The following is a 15,657-nucleotide window of genomic DNA, read 5'->3' as shown; positions in this document are numbered from 1 at the left end:
AGTGTATCTAGTTGTGGGGTAGAAGAATGGGGAACTATTTAATGGGTGCAAAGTTTCCCTTTGGGGGTATGGAAATGTTTGGAAGTAGATAGAGTTTGTGAATATATTGTGAATGTACTTAATGCCACTGAATTGTTCATTTTAAGATGGTTAATTTTATGGTATGTGAATTTTACCTCAATGAAAAACAAATAGTGAAGCAGGGAATTAAACTCCATCTGATTTGAGACCCCACACTTTAAACCATTACAAAACACTGTCTCCCACGTGGCTTTATTGGCTCCACATTTTTCTAGATTAAACAACATTAATAACTTTTTACTGCAGAACCTTTCAATGTCCTTGTCATGCTGATAAACGCGCTAAATCTCCCATAGGACCATGTGGTATATAGGGGTGTGGTAAGTAGTGTTTATCAAATTACCGTTTCTATGGACCTTAATTTCACCTGGAGAATTTCTACAAGAATGTGGTTTTTTTTTTTTTTTTTTTTTCATGTAGTGACTTGTTTATTCTGTGATCTGTGACCCAGTTCTGTGGAAAATTTTATGTTCTTATTTTCTCTGACCTTCCTTTAGTTCCAACCTGAATCTTTCTAGCATTGTATCTTTTACTTGTTTCTTCTTCTAGATGCTTGCTGCACAGTTTTTCACGTCACTTTTTCATAGCCATCTCTGTTTTTCAGCTGAGATCTCTCTTGTTGGCATTCAGAAACAACACGTGTTGGAAGGTGAACTATCCGGACAGCACTGTCCGTGGTGTTTACATGCTGCCCCCCAGCTCCACTGGCTCACTTAGTGTCAATTGTCAAATCTTTAGGATTAATCACCAGATTAATCTCAGTAGGCTGGGGTAATATTGCCACAGTCATGGTGCTAGTATGGATGCAGCCTTGCTTCTCTGTCTTTGGCACTCTTTGTGCACACCTCCTTCAAATTTCATATGCTTATAGGCTTCTGAACCCCCAATGCTGGCAAATGCACGTCTAAGGCAACCTATTTCACTTGGAAAATATTCCAGGGTTTCAAAATGCAATCTTTTAAAAGCAGCATATTGTTGATACATTTCAAATATCTCTGAAGTAAACAACATTGCCTCTTGACCCCAACTCCTGCAGTTACCTCCAGGATCAAATCATTTTCATCTGTTTCTTCTGAGGGAACCAAAAGTAAGATAATCTGATGCTTCAACTGAGTTATTTCTTTTTGACACAGAGTTATTTCATTTTCAGCAAGTTTCCTTAAATCTTCATTCTTATCGTGCAGCAGTTGCTCAGTCTCCCGCAGCTCCTGCTCCTTCTCGCTCAGCCATTTGGCCACCGCCACCAACTCAGGCCTCCTGACCTGCAATTGGCTTCTGACCCTGCCTGGCGCTCTCGGAAGGTCCGCAAAGGCCTGCTGGAGAACAGTTCTTCCAACAGCGAGCTACCTACCGCAGCTTAGAAGCCTGCGGGCCGGACCCACAGTCGGGCGGGCCCGGAGGCACCGGGCCAAGAATGTGTTTCATAGAACACTTTTATGGAATCACTGTTTTCTTCAAAGCAATGAAATAAATGTTTATTACAGAATTATTTTAACTTGGTTATGCCAGCAAAATTTCACAGGAATTCAGGCACTATGAAAAAGACCAGACAGTTTACTGGGATTACCTTTATGATCATTTCCTTAGAAATTGTTCATAACACAGAAAGTGCAAAGGAAATGAATCAACTGCATATTTTATTCTCCACTTGAAAAAATTTAATATTTACTCTTCAGTTAAGTTTCATGCAAATAGTAGCTCTGCTCTGTGCACATCAAACGATTTAAATTTCACGATAAGACAAAAGACGTAGAGAGTACACATTTGGCATCTGTAATTTTTAGCACAGTAGCTTCTGGGTTTAAATAAGTCTTTCTTAAGCAACTGAAAGCACTAACTTTCAGAATTTAAAAAAAAATGATGTTTTATATAATGTTTGTGATATCATTTTCTGTTTTTTTTCTCAATAAAGACAAACATTTTAGAAAAAGTTAAAGCAGTTGGAAATTCAGAGCAATAATTTATTAAATAGTTATCTCTTCTTTGATCAAAACCAACCTATAACCCATTCTTCCTATTCCTTTTTTATATATATATATATATATATATAATAGCTACTGTATTTTCATAGAAAGAACGTAGAGTTTGGAATCAGTTAAAACTGAGTTGGCCTGTCACGTTTACTTAGGTGCTTCCTGACTCAGTTTCCCCAACTAAACATGGATATACATATCTTATAGAATTTTCATAAGGAGTACATGAAATATACATGTCAACCCACCTGCTTAAAAATGTGTATTTCTTGATCTTCCTGTTCAACATAACCAGCCATTCTGCCTCCTCTACTTTCTGCCAGCCTGTCTTTATTTGGCTTCACTTCCCTCTTTGCACATTCTGGAGCTGATGTGAAGCCATTTCCTGGATGCTCTTACTAGAACTCTCTAATTTGATCTCTTTACGTCATAATTATTACCAAGTTGGCAATGACTACATTTGGATAGTCCCCACTGCCATTTCTGCTGGTGAACCTCCAGCATTGCTGGGGAAGTCTCCAAATAATCCCAATTGGGTGCATGGCAAACATAACGTACAGCCTTGGGCTTTATTTAAACTACTTGGCTCTCATCTCGAGAGTAAAAAGAGGTAGAAAAATCATCATCATCATCATCATCAGACTTTCCCACACCAGACTTAATTTTTCTCCCTGAATGAAAACATTACTTCTTTCCTGATAAGAAAACAGACATTATTTGATGTAGGCTCTCTTATTTTCATTAAATTGGCTTCTGTATGTTTTTACCAGTGTTGGCTTTTAGTTGAAGGCAGCGCTTGTCTTACGAAAGCAATAGGAGACCATGGACCTTCTCATATGTGAAGTCCATCATGTGGCCAGCTGTGATGGAGGTGGATGAGGAGAGGGAGGAGGCGGCCAAACCTCAGCCTGCTCTCCCACACCAAGGGATTCCACAGGAGTAGCCCTTAAGAAGTGATCTGAAGAACCACCAAAAGAATGATTACGAGAGAAGTGGCATGTGGCCTCCAGGTTCACAGAAAGCACAGGAGGCCAAAGATAGAGCAGCGCTGCCAACCGACAGAGGGTGGACTGCACTTGCCAAGGAGAGCTGCATGTGAAATATTGTGTCACTCCTCTCTCTCTTGCCTCGACCGAGACAAACAGCAAAAAGGATGAAGGGATGTGCGAAAGCAGGGTGCCCCAGCACCTCCTCCCACTCCCTCATCACCACTGACCCCAAAACCCCACCCCACCACTCCCACCCATACTCAGAGAAACCAGAACATTAAGTCTATCCTGTGCTCAGTCAAGGGGGAAGATCTCTGTGTCAAATATAAGCTTGAAGTTTTAAAATAATCTGAACTAATTCTCAATAAAAATAAGAAATTTTAATAACAAAAAGTGACTGGAAAGCTATGAAATCTCCAAGTGATTAAGGTATTAATAATAAGCATACTACCTGGTAATAAATGGGGGGTTGTCAGACATGGCAGGTAGTGTTTAATGAAAAAAAAAATACCTTATACCTTCAGGATTTTAGACTCTATGAATTTTGATGATCCCCATGTAAAAGAATTTTTAAAAATAACCATATGAGTCTGTTTTGCACTGCTATAAAGGAAATACCTGAGGCTGGGTAATTTATAAAGAAAAGAGGTGTATTTGGCTCATGGTTCTACAGATGGTACAAGAAGGATGGCATCAGCATTTGCCTCTGGTGAGGACTTCAGGGAGCTTCTAATCAGGACAGGAGACAAAGGGGGAGCAGCCATGTCACATGGTGAGAGCAGGAGCAAGAGAGAGAGAGGGAGGAGGAGGTGGCCCCAAGCCCCTTTCAACAACCAGCTCTCACGTGAACTAATAAAGAACTCACTCATTATTGTGAGGAAGGCACCAAGCCATTCATGAGGGATCTACCCCCATAACCCCAACACCACCTACCAGGCACCATATCCATCACTGGGGATCAAATTTCAATGTAACATTTGGAGGGAACAAGTATCCAAACTATGTCAATAACCTTTCCCGTAATTTCTATCTTGTAACAAGCAGGTCCCTTGCTTCTTTTCCTTAGTTATTTTATTCCTAGTCTGATTCACTGAGACCCTAGAGTAATAGGTATAGGCTGGTGTTCCTGCAGTCTGTACTGGTATTGGCTTCACTGGTTATTAAAATATTAAAGTATGTATATACAGTTGGTAAATAGGCACTGACTAATTCAAAACTCTCTCCCTTCCCCGCTGGTCTTACAATCTTGGTTGCTCCTTCAGGAGCCCCCACAACCCACCAATTAAAGGGTTAATGCTAGTACTCCAGGGGAACCTCTTCATGCCTGCTCCATTAACTCCACTGACTTCTGATTGGTTAGCACCAGTACCTTACTAATTTTAAATCTTGAATACACACGCAGTCTGGAGAGTAAAAATCAGAAAACGAGACAGGCATCCTCATATAGTCAGTGTCTGTCTATAGTGATGAACTGTTGTTACCTTGCCACTGAATCTCCTCTTGACAAATGTGCTCTAGTCTTTCTAGACCTTCAGATATTACTTCCTTTTATTCTCCTCTAACCTTGTGTTGTACATTTGCTCATGTTAAACTCCCAATATTTCCTGGTTAACTGTACTTCTAAGATTGTCTACCACAGATATCCCAGATAATGGATTTTCCCTCTGAGCTGAAGTTTCTTACAGGGTCTTAAGAAAGACTTCACTACAAATTGTTTACCCTATTTCTGTGGGTAATCTGAGTTCCAGACTTTAGCCCCACCCAAGCCTTTCCTCTCTCCTTGTATCTATGTCACATTGTCACATACCAAAATATATAGTTTCTCTTCCATTGGAAAAATTCATACAGCTTATTGAAAGTACTCAGTATGTGATATATATGATAAGTGAGAAAACCTTAGTGTTTCATACAAGATTAAAAGTCCAGGAAATAGATGAACATTTATTTGCATACAGTAAAATTTTTAAGGATAAAAAATCATTCTCTATTTCAAGAAGACACAAGAGGTTGATATGTTTGACCTCCAAGATCTGCTCCAGTTATCTTGACTATCACATTTTCGTAAGCTGGCTTTCAACATTTGATCTCTCTCAGGACTTCAGACTTATACGTTCTGCCTTCTGACTGCCTGCCTGTCTCAACTTCCAGATATTATGTCCTCCGCTTCTCCATCATCTCCACTCAGCCATTATACGTATATATTCAAAGCCCTGTTTCTAACAGTGCTAAAAACCCAACAGTTTAGAAACAAGCAATCCAATTTGGAAATATGCAAACTACACGAACAGACACTTTATTGAAGAGGGTATGCAGATAGCAGGTAAGCACGTGAAAAGATGTTCAATGTCAATAGCCATTAGATAGATGCAAATTAAAACTACAATGAGATATTACTACACACTTATCAGAATGGCTAAAATATAAAACAGTGACAACAGCAAATGCTGCCAGGGAAACAGAGCAATGTTATCACTCATACATTGCCAGTGGGAATGTAAAATGGTACAGCCCCACTGGAAAACACTTTGGCAGTTTCTTATAAAACTAAACATGCAATTGTTATACAATCTAGCAATTGTAGTCTTGCATATTTATCCCAGAGAAATGAAAGTATATTCAGATAAAAATGCATACACAAACACTTACGGCAGCATTATTTATAACAGCCAAAAACTGGAATCAGCCCAGATGTCTTTCAACATATAAATAGTCAAACTGTGGCAATCCATGCGATGGAGTATCACTCAACAAGAAAAATGAACTACTGATACACGCAACAACTTCAGTGAATCTCCAGAAAATTATGCTGAGCAAAAAAGCCAATCCCAGCATATATTTTTCAATTTATATATCATTTTTGAAATAACAAAATTTCAGAAATGGAGGACAGATTAATGATTGCCAAGGCATAGGGATAGGGTGGAGGTAGCAAAATGGCAAGGGAAGTGGGTGTGGCTATGGCTATGAAAGAGCAACACAAGGGATCTTTGTAGTATTGGAACTCTTCAGTTATATGACTGTGGGGGAGGATACATGAACCTACACAGCTGAAAGAATGCATAGAACCTAACACAGACAAAAACGATCACAAGTAGCTCTGAGGACATCTCAATGAGATTGATGGTTTATCTCAATTTCAATATCCTGGTTGTATCATCAATATAGTTTTGAAAAATACTGCCATTGGGAAAAACTGGGCAAAGTGTACAAGGACTCTATTTTGTATTTTACAACTGCATGTGAATGTAAAATTATCTCAATAAAAATTCCAATTAAATTTTAAAAATAAAAACTATTCATTACCACTCCCCCAAATTGGCTCCTTTCCCCCTTCTATTTCTACACAAACTGAATAAAATTAACCCCAATTGCCTAAATCTGGGAATCATTCCACACACTTCCCCTTTCTTCTGTTTCTATATTAATCATTCACATTTGCTAAATATAATATTTTTATATTCATTGCACTGGTGTACTAGGCTGATTGGATTACCATAACAAAGTAACATAGACTGAGCAGCTTAAACAACAGAAATTTATTTTCTCACAGTTCTGGAGACCAGGAAGTCCGAGATCAAGCGTGGCAGCCTGACTCCCATGGCTGTAGACCAGGGCCTGCTTCCAGGGCTCCAGGAAGCCCCTGCCCTTACATCTCTGCAGGGCATTCCTGGCCTCCAAGGCTCTGGACAGAGGCTGTCTGGCCTGTGAAACTGAGGCAGTAGCCTTGGTGACTTCCTAATCATCTTTAAAATATTTTTTCCCTCTTTTGGAAGAATAGTGCTTGTTTGCAGCCAAATAGCCCTATTGTCCTGTCTGTTGAATCTAAGAAGTCCAATAGCCTTTCTTCATTTGGTCCCATCTTCATCCCCTGAAGTTTAAACTGACAGTGTTTTGGCTGCTCTAATCTCAAAAGCTCTTTATGAAGTGATGGTCTAGCTACATTTTTGGTGTTCTCTTCAGAGCATACTTTGTCATTTTTGCAATATAAATAGGCTGAAAATGTCACAAATATTTAAGGACTGGTTCCTTTTTGCTCAACAATTTGTTCTTCAATTCATCTGCCACCTCTGACATTTCACTATAAGTAGTCAGAAGGAATCAAACCATTCTTTCAATACTTTGCTTAGAAATCTCAGCTAAGTATCTAATTTCATTGCTCACAAGTTTTATCTTTCAAAAAACACTAGAAGACAATACAGCCAAGTTCTTTGCCACTTTTTAACACGGATTACCCCTTCCCCCAGTTTCTAATAAGCTGTTCCTTATTTCCATCTGAAACTTCATCAGAATCTCCCATATTTCTAGCATACACCTCAAAACTTCTCTAGCCTTTATCCATTCTCAAGTTGCGAAGCCGTTTCTGTATTTTTAGATAGTATTCACAGTAGCACCCCATTTCTTGATGCCAAAATCAGTCTTAATCAGCTTGGGCTACCATAACAAAATACTACAAACCAAATGGCTTAAACAACAGAAGTTTATTTCTCACAGTTCTGTAGGCTAGGAAGTCCAATATCAAGGAGCCAGCAAGGTGGGTTTTATTCTGAAGCCTCTTCTCTTGGCTTGCAGGTGGCTTCTCTCTTGCTGTTTATTCCCATGACCTCTTCTTTGTGTGTGTGCAGACAGAGAGATCTTTTCCTCTTTTCACATGGTCATAAATCAATCACACTAGGATCCAGCCTTTATGACCTCACTGAACCTTAATTACTTTCTCAAAGCTCTATCTTCAAATACAGCCATACTGGGAATTCGGGCTTCAACATATACCCAAAGTAATTCGTTTCTTCTGCTGTGTAACAAATCACCAAAAATCTGGTAGCTTAAAACAATGTGCATTTATCATTTTACAGTTTCTTTTAGTAGGTCTACCTTAGCTTAGCCGTGTCTTTGCAAGGCTGTAGTCAATATGTCAGCTAAGATTGGGTTCTTATCTGAAGTCTTACCTGGTTATATATCTACTTCTAAGTTCACTCGGGTTGTTGGCAGAGTATATTTTCTTTTGACTAGAGGACTACAGCCCTTGACTTCTTGCGGGTTGTTGGCCAGAGGATACTGTCAGCTTCTAGGGCCACCTTGAGATCTTAGAGGCTGCCACAGTCTCTTGCCACATGTGGTCCTCTCTACAGACCCTCTCACAACACAGCAACTTCATCATGACTAGCAGGAGAGCAAGAATGAGCCTGCTAACAAGATGTAGCCTTATATAATGTAACATACTCATGGGATTGTCACTAGTCTTTTAAAAGTAATCTTCTAAATGTATTTTAAATCTATCTTCAAGAAGTGGGAGGACTTAACTTCCTAATTTCAAATTTAGACCTTTATTGCTACCATTGTTTTAGTTCAGACAATAGATTCCTGAGTGATTTTTCTGCCTTTATGTTTGATATCCTCCCAACCTCATGTCTCTATATTTGGCTGATATCTGGCCAATTCCTCATCATCTTTTAAGATATCCAAGGTGTCAACCCCTTCAGGAAGCAAAACTGGTTAAAATGATTTTTTTCTATGTGTTCCCTCTCATCATTGGAACCTCTCCATTGTAGCATGTTATGACATTGTGTTAAAATGGTGTGTTTACATGTCTCTTCCCATCTACAATTTTAACTCTCTGGAAAGGAAAGGATACAACTCTTTCTTCTTTGTATGCTTAATGCTTAACGCAATATATGACACACAGTAGTTTCCTAACAAGAGAGCTGAACGAAGCTGTTGAACTAGACTAAAATATTGTAAGCATGCTATATAGGTATACTTTTCCCAAGACATCTATATTTTACAATGTGGTTTTCCAACCCTGACCACACTAACAAAACCTAGAATTAAATCAAAGACTTTTTAAAAAGTTCTTGTGCAACATAAAGACCCTTTATGCATTACATATAACTATTTTTAAAAAGTACTTTGAAGCTCAGAAATTTTAGGGAAAGAAAAAAATAATGAAAAAGTAACTAAAAAATATATAAAAGAAGTGAAAATAAAAATAATCAAGAGGTTTGCAACAATTCTTTTCTCCCCTCCAAGGAAAAGAGTGCTCACCCAAAGATAAAAATGTTACATTAATCATTCATCTTCTATTGTTCAAAATGATTATTATTTTTTTTTATTTATTTTTTAGAGACAGTGTTGCTCTGTCTCCCAGGCTGCAGTGCAGCTGCATGATCATAGCTCACTGTAACCTCAAACTCTGGGTCTCAAGTGATCCTCCCACCTCAGCCTCCCGGTAGCTAGGACTACAGGCTAATACCACCACATCTGGCTAACTTTTGTATTCTTTTGTAGAGATGGGGGCTTCCTATGCTGCCTAGGCTAGTCTTTAACTCCTGGCCTCAAGTGATCCTCCTGCCTTGGCCTTCCAAAGTCCTGGGATTATACATGTGAGCCACTATACCCAGCCCAAAGTTTAACACAAAACTGAACTGATTACAGAAATGGGAATGAGTAAAATAATATTATTTATGTACCCTATATGATAAGCACTTTAGGACAATCATGTCATTTTAATACCTTTATAATACAACCCCTTTGATAATTATCAGTAAATGCATTTTAATATCTGAGCTAAAACTTCCCCAGGAATTTACAGCTAGTAAATTACAACTATACTTCAAATCCAGGAAGGTCCAATTTCAAAGCCATGATCCTCCCACTTCCTCACACTATGAGAACACCTAGAAATTGCCCTAGTTTTCAATTCATTGCCAGAAATATCATTTCCTGGAAAATCAGGAGAAAGGAGTGGTAATAAATACCAGCAGGCTCGAGGTTGAGGCTGTACATCCATGGGAAGCTGGGATTATTTGCATTGTGCTGTTTGATTTAGTTCCCTGCCAAATGTCATGCCAAAGCCTTGACACAACAGAGATTTGTGCCTGGAGCCATTCATTCCCTGTCTGGCAGTGCACATCGGCTGGCACATTTTCCTTGGATATTTTAAAGTCACATCAGTCTCTGAACAGGGACTGAAAATGACTAAAAAAAATATGTATGAAAAATAGGGTCAAGAAATATCTGGGAGAATGTTTCAATTTTAAGATCTCAGAAAATGATCCACATATGTATTGCATTTATAGAATTCCTTGTTTTTTCATATAAGAGTAACATGGCAGAATCCATACAGCATGTTTTGAGTCAAATGAAAAATAGAAAGATATGTATATAATTGTATTTACACAAATATTATATTTATATAAAATAGAACAGGCATGACTAATGATAGCATATATAGCCACATTTTTCTCATAATCACAAACCAACGCCCAACTTTTCTTTCAATATAAAACTACTCTAAAACACAGAAAAGTAATGAACACTGCCTCAATAACTCATGAGTGGGCTGGAAGGATGCTGAATAGGGTAGCCAATCTAGAGTAGCCACAGAGCAACTATAATCAGACATTGTGAATTTATTCAACATATAAATACCTCCAGAAAAATGACATTATGCTATTTCTCACTATCTAATCCTGAAGCTCACCGAAATCCCTTATGTGTTAGTTTAAGCAATTTTTCGGTAATTTTTCCTTGCTACTTCCTCCTTGGAAAAGGACTGGTAATTAATAGCTCCTATATGTGACATTCATTTTGTCAGTTTTCACCCTTCACCACCACTGTGCTCTTTAGTTCTCTTGATCCTTACTCATAGATTTCCCCTCTATGTAGCTTTTATTCATCTCATACATTTTCTTTTCAACTCTGTTAGAGTTCAGTTATTACATTTCATGATCTTTTTAATGATCTTTAATAACACTTTTTTTTAACAATAGCATTCCATTTTCAAATTATAGGCATCCTATGTTGACCTTGAAGTATCATCTTTCATGTATGACATTTCTATACTCCCTTCTGAGCTGTTTATGTGTTTCTTTTACTGATTGCTTCCTCATTTCAAATTGATTAAAATTCTCAACTAATTTCTCTACTTGGTCCCCCCAAATTTAGACAGTTTTAAATAGTTCTTACCTGGTAAGTTAACTCACATATACCTATTTCAATAATTTCATCATGAGGGTCATTAAAGGTACTTTAAAACTTTCCGTAGACCTTTGAATAATTCCACTGCTTTACTTGCAAGAACATTAGTGATAACAATTCCTTGAATATTGGTTGTATTGATTAAGGCTTTCTGTCCCCGGGCAATGATATGTATTTGATAATCAGATTTCCGATTCTGATGTTTTCTGTTATAATTTGTCAGATGAAAAAGTGTATATCATATATATGAATATGGAACATAATACCATATTTCTAAGCATGCAACAGTAATGTAATTATTATCATAACATTTTTGTAGTTTATTTACAAAAAAAAAGTTTAGATGTATTTTATACATACATACCTTTGTCCAAGGCACATCCTGCTGTGGTCTCAGGACAGGAACCTATTATAAAAAAAAAAAAAATTTATTCCTATTCATATGCTTAGAATAAACAAATTGAGAAATACCAATATATAAAATTAAGTAAGAATATGTTTAAACTTTAACCATTGATCATAATGCATACCTGCCCATTAGCTTCAAAAAGAAGTCCTATCTTTCGTAATTTTTACTAAAGTTCATTAAGATAAAAAAGACAGGATACAAATATTCTCTAACACTTCTCCATTTGAACTCCAAAGGAACTCTATTCCTTTATGTCTTAAAATGAATATTTTTCCCCAGAAAGAAAGAGTACACACAAATGTCTACTGTATGCAAAAATTCAGACTTTTACTTTTCAAAAATGCTATTTGAATTGTTAGCTTCAAAACAAAAAGATGAAGAAACAGGTTAAGTAGATTTTATGATAATAAAAGCTTTATAATATTTGTTCATCAAGAAATGGCAGTGAAGCACTAATTAAACTTAACAGAGAATCATTTTCACACTAATGTTTTAAAAACTTTCAGGCAATGAACCTAGAATGAGTGCAGTAATAGATTTAAATATGTTCAAATGAACTTAAGCAGTTTAAAAATCAAAAGAGGAAATATAGTCAAGTACCGTTGAACTAAAGGCCAATATTTTTATTCTTTCTTTTTCTATTTTATTATTTTATTAGATGCAGTGCCACATTTCCAAATATGTTTGGAGACCCACCCACCTAAACACACCGATCTGAGAACTCATACTGCAAATGTGATTATGCTAATTATAAGAACGTCAATTAAATGTTGAATGAAAGAACCACTCACTTTGTTCATATTTTTGGCAAACTATCTGCCTAAAATTTCCAGATATGGGGGAAAAAAATCAGAGAAAAATCAATTTCATTTGTGATTTCTACCAGTATTTTGGAGTAAGAATTTTACCATGAATGATAAATAGCATCGATAAAATAGAAACAAAAACAATTTTCTTTCATATTTAATGTTCACTAAGTCAAAGAATTTTAGTTCTCAAAGGCACCTGACTGGATAATCAAGTAAGTTGGATTCAAGTTATGATTTAAGGGGTTCTTATTGCTATAATATATGGAAATGCCTCAGGACTTCCTGGGCAATGGGAGGAAACCAAGCCACTGGGGGTCCCAGAATGCCTCGTCTGCCTTTGATCAAGCCAAGCAAATACATGTGCACAAATGCATATATACACACACCCACACGCACGCACACACACATAACCACTCTAGGCCAACTTCTTTGTTTTATGTCCAAAACTAGAACTTCACACCTCCTGGATTTGAATCTTGGTTTCTTGGATTACTAAATCAGCCTAGATTTTAGAATATTTATGTAATCTTCTCTGAGATTCAAATTTTCACTTACAATGAAGTTGTTGTAAAGATTAAATGAGTTATTACAAATAAATTCCTAAGAACAGTTCTTGGAACACTGTAGGTAGCCAATAAATATTAGCTATTCAAAACTATAAAATATGTTAAAAATTAGAATAGTTCAATAAAATTAGCATATTTTAAATATGCATGTCTTAGTCATAACTGATATTTCTACCCTATTGTCCATCTGTCAGTGTCAAAACCTTAATTTGTGTTTCTTTTCTTACCAATTATAATTATGTGAAAAATAATTAAAAAACACAATTATGGATGACAAACTTTATTCATGAATTTTGCATCAGAGAAATCAAAGTAACATTTTAAAAAGCAGTGCTTTTTTTGGGGGGAATATAAGGTATTTTAAATGGTACTTAATAGCTGTAATTCTATGTTCTGTGTCTACTTGTGGTCTGGCACAACTAGAGGAACAGAAAATCTCCTTAAATGACAAGGAAACAAAGTTTTCTGCAGGTCAAACAAGAATCCAATTATCTAATAGCCATTCTAGCAGAAGTAGGAGTGAAGAGACTGTATAGACCCCTAAATAGTCAGCATTACTTCCAGGCAGTAATGACTTTATCACAGAAAGACAGGGCACCAACATAGAGTCGAGCTGGGAGAACAAATAGACAAACTTCAGCTTCTAAAATGGACGTCTCTCTGGCCATTAGGAATGGCCAGGACATTATAAATTTGGATTAAGTTTACTCAGTCTGATTTTTTCTGATAGACACATATACCCCACAATGGAAAGAAGTTACAGAAAGAAGGGAAGGAGGAGACATTTATTTTTTTAAAGATTGGTTTAACTGAACTGAATATAGGCTAAACTTAGGAGAAAGTAAGTCTTAAAAAGAGAAAATGAACAAAATAATAATAAAGAAGGAAAAGAAAAAGAAGAATAAAACTATAGCCTCAATGAGATAAATGCTAAATTGTCCAAACTAAAAAGGTGGACAACATATTTAGTAAACTATGTTTGACCGGAAACTATTTTATTTATATGGAGGTGGGGGAGAATGAATTGGCTGCAGCATTTCCTTGTTTTAATTCAGTGATTCTCTACCAAGGATGACTTCCCTCCCAGCCACCCCCCAAACACATTCAGTAATTTCTGGAGACATTTTTGGTTGTCACAACTGGAGGTGGGTATTACTGGTATCTAGTGGGCAGATGTCAGAGATGCTGCTAACCATTCTATAACGCACAGAACAGCCACTCACAAGAAAGAAATATCCAGCCCAAGGCATCCATTGTTACTGAGGTTGACAAACCCTTTCTGATTTAGCGGGGGAGGTGGAGGCTGCTTTCTTTCTCAGCTCCTCACAAACTCCTCCAAATCATGAGATATCATCATTTGTATAGAGTGAATCTTCCAGTAAAAGGGGGACAAACCTTGGTCAAGAGTCCTGTTAGAGGGTATTTTAGTTGCTAGTATCGTACTAAAATACTGACTATCTACCATGCAATGCAGCTATGGATTAAACACAAGTTGTTCAGATAGTAGTCATGAAGATTTTTACACTACACAAACCTGGACCCTAGAGGTAATTGTGCTCCTGTTCATTTTCTCAAACATTTTACGATGTCAGAAAATATTTTAGTGGATTATCTGATTTTAGTTTTATGCTTTTAAAAGACACTACATTTAAATCCAGACATTATTCCATATGAAATAATTTAGTTTATGCGATGATTTACTATATCATTATAAATTTTAGTTTATATAATTCAAGAGATTACAACAAAAATCATTTTTAACGAAAATAAGATAGTTTAATCTTACTATTTTTAACTTACACCAAAATAAAAACTGCACTACTGTAAGCAAAATTAAGATACATTTCTATTGGTATTTCTATAAACATAAATTATGTATAGGGACTTGAAACAAAACATGAGCAATGGCTTGGATCCACCCAGGTAAATGTGCACTGACTCTGCCTTTGCACTGAGGTCTGCTTTGCCCAGGCCATGGTGCCCATGAGTCATACTGGCAATGCCATGGACAGCAGGAGCACCATCCAGGTCACAGTGCACCCCACGGCTAACAACGTTCAATCATCACATGCTATTTGGCTATTTGTGATCATTAAACACTTGAAAACTGACTTTCATTTTCATCTCCCTAGAGGACATTTTACCTAAAATTCAATTTTTCTAAATGTAGAATCTTTGGGGCTCAATACTGATAAATATTTAGACATACATATTTCAATAATTACTTCACTACCTAAATAATAGTGCACTTGTGAATGTGTAAATTCCTTTTGGCACGATGGACAAATTAATGACTTGGGGTCAGAGACCTAGGTTTCAGGCACCAGTTCTGGTATTTATTAACCTATGTTCTTAAGCAAATCACTTATCCTCATTGGACATGATAATTGTCTAATTAATCTCATAGTGAATATTATCAAGCTCAACAACCAAGGCACCAACCTGAACATCTGTACCTGTAAAATGTTGTTTCTATATATGAGCTACTAGTTCTAGACATCAGGCAATGAACTCTTTAGCTTGAAGAAGCCATTATATATACTTTTAAATGGGATATAAGCATGCATATACAAGCCCTAAGGGGCTTATTTTTTTTTAAAAAAGAAGAAAGATTCTAAGTAAACACCAAACACTACAGTGTGTCAAAGCTTTAACATATTTCTCTTGTTCCAGTTTTGTGAACATGTTGTGAATCTGGCAGTCCTCAAGAATTAATCATGATATTCTTTCCTTGTGCTATTCATGATAGTATCTCATAAACACCTGATCTTCAAAAAAAAATAAGAAAAACTAATAGCAACACAAAATCATAGTGGAATTAATGTGGAACAATGACAACACAGACATTGTGCTGGG

General features: G+C 36.7%; 1 pseudogene; it reads right to left on the bottom strand.

Annotated features, from left to right (window-relative positions):
• Positions 1 to 459: 459 nt before the first annotated feature.
• Positions 460 to 1,496, bottom strand: LOC123645689 (annotated as a pseudogene).
• Between the last annotated feature and the right edge of the window lie 14,161 nt (positions 1,497 to 15,657).

This window comes from Lemur catta, chromosome 10 (assembly GCF_020740605.2).
Source record: "Lemur catta isolate mLemCat1 chromosome 10, mLemCat1.pri, whole genome shotgun sequence".
NCBI lineage: Eukaryota > Metazoa > Chordata > Mammalia > Primates > Lemuridae > Lemur > Lemur catta.
Note: the sequence above shows the minus strand (reverse complement) of the source record. Positions and strands in the feature narration are given on the sequence as shown.